The 8,707-nt window shown below is 48.0% G+C and overlaps 1 pseudogene; it reads left to right on the forward strand.

Annotated features, from left to right (window-relative positions):
- The first annotated feature begins 6,422 nt into the window (after window positions 1-6,422).
- Window positions 6,423-8,454, forward strand: LOC119866051 (annotated as a pseudogene).
- The last annotated feature ends 253 nt before the right edge of the window (window positions 8,455-8,707 follow it).

Consider the following 8,707-nt stretch of genomic DNA (forward strand, 5'->3'; position numbering starts at 1 on the left):
TTAGTGAAAGGGAATAAAGGGAAATGAGAAAATCACTGAGGGTGACAAAACATGAGAGACACCTAACACTGGGAAATGAACAAGAGATAGTGGAAGGGGAGGAGGGCGGGGGGTGTGGGTGACTGGGTGGTGGGAACTGAGGGGGGCATTTGGCGGGATGAGCACTGGATGTTATGCTATATGTTGGCAAATTGAACTCCAATAAAAATTTTTTAAAAATTTAAAAATACAGTAATAGATGCTTCTTAAACACTAACTTCCATAAATATCTCTTGGAATACTTGTAAAATATTCATCTATGAATGTGTCCTGTGCACCTACCAGCCCTTCAAACAAGCTCCACTTCCTCTGATCAGTGATGCTTGACATGATACACGCTTAACTTTCACCTTTTGTGGTAACTTCTCTGGTGACACATTGATTGGCTATTTGTGCACATGGTTGTCCTTTAGATAGGGAAGCATCACTTCAGAGAATAAGACCAGAGTAATCATGTGCAGTTTATACGAATCATGGTATATAGAGAACAGACATGGGGGTGTGGACAGGGCCCTAGTGAGCTGGTGAAACCCCTGGGCTCCCAGGGCTTTGATCCCAGATGGGGTGGTTGCCTGAGACCAACAGGGGGAGGTGTGGGCCCCTGTGCCCTACATAACTGCTCAGTGAGGACCCTTCACACAAGGAAGCCTGGGTCTGTGTGCTGGGCCCTCTGCTCACTGATGGGGACTCAACAGCTGTGTCCTCTCAGGCCTGGAGGAGTCCCCTGAGCAGGGACTGCGTGTGATCTCAGCAGATGTTTCCTCCAGGGCTCTCCCTGGCGGGGGAAGCCAACTTCCATCCTCCGCAATGTGGTGTGAGCTAAGCTCCAGCACCAGGGCTCAGGGAGGGGCTGGAAAATCTCTAGATTGACTTCATTATCATGGACACCCTCTGGTAGAAAATAATGGGGGTAAAAGGAGGCATCTGCGGAAGCCCACCTGGTGTGGGGACAGTCACCAAGTCCTGGACTCCTGTCTCCTGATATACTTCTCTCAGTGCACAGGTACATACAGGCCTCACATACCAGGTCCCAGTTCCTAGGCTCCATCAGCCCCTCTGGCTCAGGTACTGGGAAGCTTTTTCCAGTCTCTGCTCCATTACCCATGAATGTCTATGCTTGCAGGTACCTGTCCCAGCCTTTGCTGACCCAGCGTCCTCCCTCTCTGCATCTCCTGGAACAACAGTCAGACTCACATGTACCCTGAGCAGTGGCCCCGGTGCTGGCAGCTACTACACACACTGGTTCCAGCAGAGGCCACAGAGTCCTCCCCGGTATCTCCTGTACTACTACTCAGACTCAGATGATCTCCAGGGCTCCGGGTTCCCCAGCCACTCCTCCTGATCCAAGGATGCCTCAGCCAGGGCAGGGCTCCCATCTCTGGGGTACAGCCTGAGGACTACACTGACCTTCACTGTCTAATCGGAAACAATAATGTTTCTCACAGTGACACTGACAGATCAGGACATGGGGCAAAATCCTTCACCTCTTCAGATTCTTCTTCCATGAAAATTTAAACTTGTAGAATAAGTTGTATATATATACCATGTACTTACAAGTGCCACCTGGTTCGTAATGGGTTTATTCTCAATTATCTCATCAGTGTCTCTATGTCCTCAGGAAAAAAAAAAAAACAAAAATAAAACAAAACACTTCAATGTTGTAGCATTCATGTTACCTGGGTTTCCAAATCTCATAAAAGCGGAGTCTCTGCTGATTTTTCTCCTGAAATGAGGACAATGAGCCTTTCTTTGACTTTATCCCCCTCAGAGGTCTAGGACCATCTAAGCAAAGGGTGCAGTCCTCCCCAGCATGGCTTCAGCACCTCCAGGGCTCAGAGCAGAGCCTTCCCTTTCCTCCCAGGCTCCAGTGCTCAGGAGTGACCAAGATTCACTGTGTCTGAGGCCTGAGCACTAGGATCTGGGATGTTGTGTGAGCCACAGGCCCTGGGAAATTCCATTCTCAGAGCTGGATGGGATACTTTGCTCAGCACCTGAGGCTTCCATTGTGCAGTTGAAAAGAAGGGTTCAGTCAAAGAGGGAATTTGGGACCATGAACCCATTTATGGGATATGAGATTTGGGGGATGTTGCACCATTACTGGGAAAATGCTCATCGTGCATTAGTGAAGTTGGGTGATGTGGGTGTGTGAATGAGCATCTGCTATAGCTGCCAACAGGTTGATCGGGACTCCTGTGAGTGGGTGTCCTAAGCCCAAAAGTACGGCTCTGTCTCCCTCTTTCCTTAGTCCCATTGTAGCTTTTCCATAACCCAGGGCTGTGGGGAGCTGTGGACTTCAAGTGGAAGAACTCCCCATGTGTACATGTGTCCATCCCTTAGGAACCTCTTGATGGGCTCATATCCAAAGTCATCTTCTCTTGCACAAGAACTGTAGAAACACAGGGGTTACCCTGGCATTGGTACCACAGCTCCCAGGCAGAGATCCTACATTGTGACCCAGAACAACATTGAGAGACCAGCCAGGGGTTCAAGCCTGATTTTCCAGATCCAGGTGTGTTGACAAAAACACCTTCGACCACCTTGGGCTGTCGCCTGAGGAGAGATTGGTCATCATTGCTGTAGATCAGCATACTCCCATTATCACACAGAGAACTTCCGTTTCCTGGGAACATGTCTTAACATCCACGTCTTATTCCATCACTCCCCTGTCCATACCTGTGACCAACATAGGCTCAGAATTAGGCTACGAATGCTTTGTATCTTGCTAGAAAGAGAATGATTGATTTTCCAGACTTTTTTAAATATAAAAGTTCAATGAAAATACCTCCTTTTGAAGATATTCATCTCCCAATGAAAAAATAGTTACATGGATTTCAGAACCGATATGACCCCCACTGTTGCTGGGCTGGAAAGAGAAGAAGGGCAGTTGTGTGATGCAGGAAACCATGTGGCCCTCTGCCCAGGCCCTGCCTACCCCTGGTGCCATCCTAAGAATTTAGTGGAATTCGCTGAGTCCTGGGATCTTGGTGATATTGATTTTATCTCTTTCTTTTCATATTGGAGCTTTGCAAGCTCCAGAATTCATGGGCCCTGGATCATGTTTCCCCAGTGAGCAGATGTGAACAGACCCCTTACCAAAAATGTACACAGAGAACTATTGCACATGTGTAAAGATTTCCCACAAGATTTTTCACTGGGGGATTACACACTGAAGCAGTGAGGTAGCACCAGACTCCCATCAGTATGACTAAAATTCAATACAACATCAACATCAGATGGTGCCCAGGATGTGGGGCAGCAGGAACTCTCCTTCACTGCTGGGGGAAATGCCAAATGCCCCACCCACTATAGAACATGCCTGGGCAGTTTCTTGCAGAGCTAAACAAAATATTAGAGATATAATAAACATCCATGCTCTTAGGTAATTCTATAAATGAATTACTTGTTTTCACCCAAAATATGTCCCTACATATTTATTCTTATTGTATTGATGATTGCCAAGCCTAGAAAACAACAAATATGTCCTGCAAATGGTGAATGGGTAAAGAAATTCTAGTATGTCCATACATGGAATGTGATTCAACAATTCAGACATAAATTTTCAGGGAAGAGGAAGACATGGGGGAGACTTCTAAGTATTTCTAAGTAAAAGAAGCCAATCTGAAGAGACTAGATCAGTGAGCATGGAGGAATGGGCGACAGGAGCCCTGGGCTCCAGCTCAGCCCAAGGTCCACATGTCTCTTGCAACCACCAGAGAGCAGTGGTGCTCCCTTCTACATCCCCTGGGAGTGTGTGAATCTGGGCCTTTTGCAGGTGCTCCTGTGTCACTCCTCGGTGAAGCCCTACCCCCAACTCCTATATTCTCTTATGCTCAGCTGGAGCCCTGGCTAAAGTCAAAGGAGGAGCTTATATAACCTTAGGAGAGGAAAGTTTGCATGAGAAACCTCCCCCAAAATGTGAGCATCAGGAGAGCACAGAGAATGGGTTGGTAGGCCCAGGCTTGGATGTGGGGCTCAGGATCCAGAGTCTGTGCTGTCTCTGCCCTGTTCCTCACACTCCTCCCTCACTGCATAAGTAATTTCCAGATACCCTGGGTGACAATATAAAACCATCTGGAGATCCACTGGGTGGAATAACAAAGTCTCTGTTACTAGGATTTTGCTCTAAGTCCTTCTTATGGCATTCGCTGGCTTGAGGACAGATGAGATAGACAGATGTATGTCACGCAACAAAACCTGGACTTTGGATTGTTGCAAGGTCTCCGCTCATGTGAGTCCTCACCACTAGAAACAAATCCCCCTCCAGGAAATGATCTTAAAGACACATGCCTTTTATTTCTAGAATCAGCTCCAGGGAGAACCATGCATCAGAAGTCAGAAGTAGAAAAGGGGGCAAACTGTCCTCTTCTCTCTCTCTTCTCTGTACCATATCCTTGGCTCTATAGTTTGTGGGTTTCTCTGTACTTCCATAATTCAGACTAAGCCTGTGCTCACCCACCATCCTCAGGGTCACAATCTCTGGAATGTAGATTCCCAGTCAACAGGAAACACCAGCAACATCCTGTATAACTGGGGTCCTGTCAGCGGGGCAGCCAGGATTTGCCCTGAACACCTGCTCTCCTGGGACAGGGCTGATTCTCGGGAATCCCAAAGGCATCTCTGTCCCTATGGGCAGATCATCCCCTGACCATCCCTGGCCTCAGTCAGCACCTGAGGCTAATCAGTACATTGATTCTGGGAGCCCAGCATCAGTACTATTCTTACAGTTCTCAAAGTCCATGGTGACGTGGATCACACCCTCCCTGTACTCTCAGGACTGGACTGTCACACCCTGAGTCACCCCCCTGACACCTCCAAAGAGGCTGGACCTCTGTGGAGAAAACTTCTTTCCCAGCTCTGGACCACAAGGTCTCATCACCACGTCTCCACCACTCACATGTGGGACCTTTGACATAAACTGGGTGCAGCTGGCCTTGGGTATTAGAAATCCCTTCTTATAGTCATGGATGGCTGAGTGAGCAATAAATCTGTCCTGAACATGCTGGGTACCAGGCAGAGGGACTACAGCTGTGTCCACCCCAGAGTCAAGTCTGACCTCAGATTTCTTTGCCCTGGAAGCTCTGTGTGTTTGGTGATTCCATTGCTGACATGGCTCTGAACTTTGTAGGCATAGGCTCTCTTTGAGTTTCATTACCAATAATTTTTGACTTTCCTGATTATAGAATAAAACTCATAATACTAAACCTATGACCAAAAATAGAAAGTCGATTTCATAAAGTTTGTAGACTCTGTTTCAACCAAGAACAGAAGGCATCCTTTTACAGTTGTTTTTGCATCCAATTTCTTGGCCAGATTTTATATCCATATTCCCTCTCACTAAGCACAGATCTGGGACAGGTGTATTGTGTTTCCACCTGCAGACTCACAATGACTTTGTCACTGAGTTTAAAAAATCTTACCGTGAGGAATATTGTATGAAAAGGCCACGTCCATTTTAAATGCACAGTTGACTAAGTGGTGACTCATACATCACTCTGTCCCTTGGTCTCTGTCAGAGCAACTTCAGCAGTCACTCCTGTCTGACAAGAACTTCCAGCATCTTTACCCCTCTGCTCTGATGTCAGCAACACTCGCAACCTCATGAGGCTGGGCTCCTGCAGTCTTGTGACCAAATGCTGGGAAGAGAGGCTCTAGGAAGAAGTCCCTGCCCACAGTGTGTGGGAAACTATTGTGACAACCAAATGCAAGTAGTGACAGGTGACAAAGGTTCTCAGCATATTATCTCCTCAGAATGAACTCAAGGGGTTCTACCCAAAACGTGGACAGATTTCTCCCTGTCTCTTCATTGATGTACAAACCTCCGAGGAAGGAATCTTATAGAACTCAGGCAGGAGTCACATAACAGGAGAGAACACAGCATCTCACACGGAAGTTTCCAAATGTCCATAGAGACCCGTCACTGCTCTGGACTTGATCCTGATCCAAGAGGAGTTGGCATAGAGACACCACCTCAGTCCTGAGTCAAGAACTCACATGAGGCTTTGGATACATGTACCCCTGAGGAGTCTAGGTAAAGCAGAAAGTTTGTCCTCATGTTATAAGAAGTTACATAAGGGGACCGTGACCTGGACCTAAAGCAGTGGACAGAGCAGTGGGGAGGCACACTTTGTTTTAGATGGGCTCTGATCACCAAGTTACACAATAGTGTATCTGGGATTGGACACCAGGGGGTGATGGGGTCCATTTCTGAAGAGTCAAGGATAATTATAGCTGGGACCTGCCACCAGGCACTGCCTGTGTCCTCTGTTGAGGGCTCACACCTGGGACCTCCCTAACTCAGGTTTCTACACAGCCCTTCCCCTCCCCTGCCCACAACCTTCACATCCCCAGGCAGAGGGACTTGACCCAGGGTCACTGAGGGACCAGACAACTGGGGACTTATTTGCACTGGAGAGCGCCTCCCTCTCCCAGAGGATGAAGAGGGGAAGGGAGAGATGAGGGGAGGTTCTGCTCAGCTGTGGGACCACAGAAGGCAGGATCAGTGAAGACCTCCACCATGGCCTGGTCCCCTCTCCTCCTCACCCTCCTCGTTCACTTCACAGGTGAATGGATGTGGAGACCGTGAAGGGGGCCTGGGAGGATGTGTGCCATCCTGCATCCTGCTCTTGTCTCTAGACCCCAGCATCACCCTCTCTGTGTCTCTCCCCCTTTCAGGGTCCTGGGCCCAGTCTGTGCTGACTCAACCGGCCTCCGTGTCTGGGGCCTTGGGCCAGAGGGTCACCATCTCCTGCACTGGAAGCAGCTCCAATGTTGGTTATAGCAGCTATGTGGGCTTGTACCAGCAGCTCCCAGGAACAGGCCTCAAAACCATCATCTATAATACCAATACTCGACCCTCTGGGGTTCCTGATCAATTCTCTGGCTCCAAATCAGGCAGCACAGCCACCTGACCATTGCTGGACTTCAGGCTGAGGACGAGGCTGATTATTACTGCTCATCCTATGACAGCAGTCTCAAAGCTCCCACGGTGCTCCAGGCCTATGGGGAAGTGAGACATAAACCTACTTACCCATCTACAAAGTGAGTGAGCGCCCCAGCAGCTGCCTGCTTAGGCTCCCCCTGGGTTTCTGCTGATTCTTCAGTTGATGCTTCAGGTCCAGTTGCATCCTGGGGTGCCTCCTGGGAATGGAGACTCCTTCATCGTCTCTCACCTCAGAGTCACTCAGATTAGCCCCATTTGTACACAACGAGTCTTTAAAAATACCAAAAATTTTGTGCTCATGAGCTGGGACAGTTTCTTCTAGACTAGTGAACATTCACTTATCATCTTCTGATTTTTTAGTAAATGAAACTCTCATAAGTCATGAAGCTGTCATGGTCCTTCAGCCCCGTCCCTGCTCTGCTGTTGCACATGTCAGCGCTCTGTGCAGCTGGGATCATTATTCCCTTAGCTTCAACCAAATGACTAGTTCTCATTATTTGATGTTGTATTGAACACATAAATCAATGCCATACTCAAAATTATATAAAGTAAAAAAAAATCTTTGTAGAGAAAAATCCCGATGTGCTTGTTTATGGAAACTTTTTTCATATTACCTCAGGTGAAAGGAATAAAAATCTACACACTAATTTTTATACCAGCTTTTTAAAATTATCAGACTTGAGTTAAGAAAAACGTCCTCCAATATTATGAATATTCATAAAGAGTGATATTAATCAACATTTTTTTTTAAATTTTTTTTTTAAATTTTTTTTTTTTATTTATTTATGATAGTCACAGAGAGAGAGAGAGAGGCAGAGACATAGGCAGAGGGAGAAGCAGGCTCCATGCACCGGGAGCCTGATGTGGGATTCGATCCTGGGTCTCCAGGATCGCGCCCTGGGCCAAAGGCAGGCGCCAAACCGCTGCGCCACCCAGGGATCCCCTTAATCAACATTTAAAGAAAATAAGTTTTGAAGTTCAAAAATATGCATGAGTATTAACTGCACATTTCTTTATTTTATTTTTTTATTCCTGAGAGAGAGCGAGAGAGAGAGAGAGAGGCAGAGACACAGGCAGAGGGAGAAGCAGGCTCTGTGCAGGGAGCTCAACAAGGGACTCAGGAGTCCAGGATCACGCCCTGGGCCGAAGGCAGGTGCTAAACCGCTGAACCACCTGGGGATCCCCTAATGGCACATTTCATAGGGAAGAAGAACATACCACAGGCTACATTCCACATCACTGGAATTCATTGTATTTTGGAAGAGACAGGAATCTAGAGGTGGTAAGGAGGCCAGGGATTGACAGTAGGTGGAGGAAGGAGGAGGGTGAGTGTGTGAGGTGACTGTATTCATGATAATTTCATTCTCCTCTACAGCACTGTAACGGCAGCCACACCACACTGCTGTGCTGTCACAGCTCAGCAAACTGTACCCCAGAGTGACAGCACCTTCGTGCAGGCAGAGAATGTCATCTAGGTTTCTGGGGGCTGTGATGGGGCACAGGGTGACATCATCCCATCCACTGATCCAAGGAGGTGTGACCCTGTGTGGGAGTGGGGAGCTGTGACCAGAATGCAGTGCTCCTCCCCTGGGGGATGAAGGGATGAGAGAGACCCCCAGCTCTGCCTCCCTGTGGCTGGGGATCTGGGGGTGTGCAGGTGGGTGCAAAGGTTGGGGTTCATCTCCATCCCCACTTCTTCATGACACCTGATGTCCAGGCACTGCAGCC

This window comes from Canis lupus, chromosome 26 (assembly GCF_011100685.1).
Source record: "Canis lupus familiaris isolate Mischka breed German Shepherd chromosome 26, alternate assembly UU_Cfam_GSD_1.0, whole genome shotgun sequence".
Classification (NCBI taxonomy): Eukaryota; Metazoa; Chordata; class Mammalia; order Carnivora; family Canidae; genus Canis; species Canis lupus.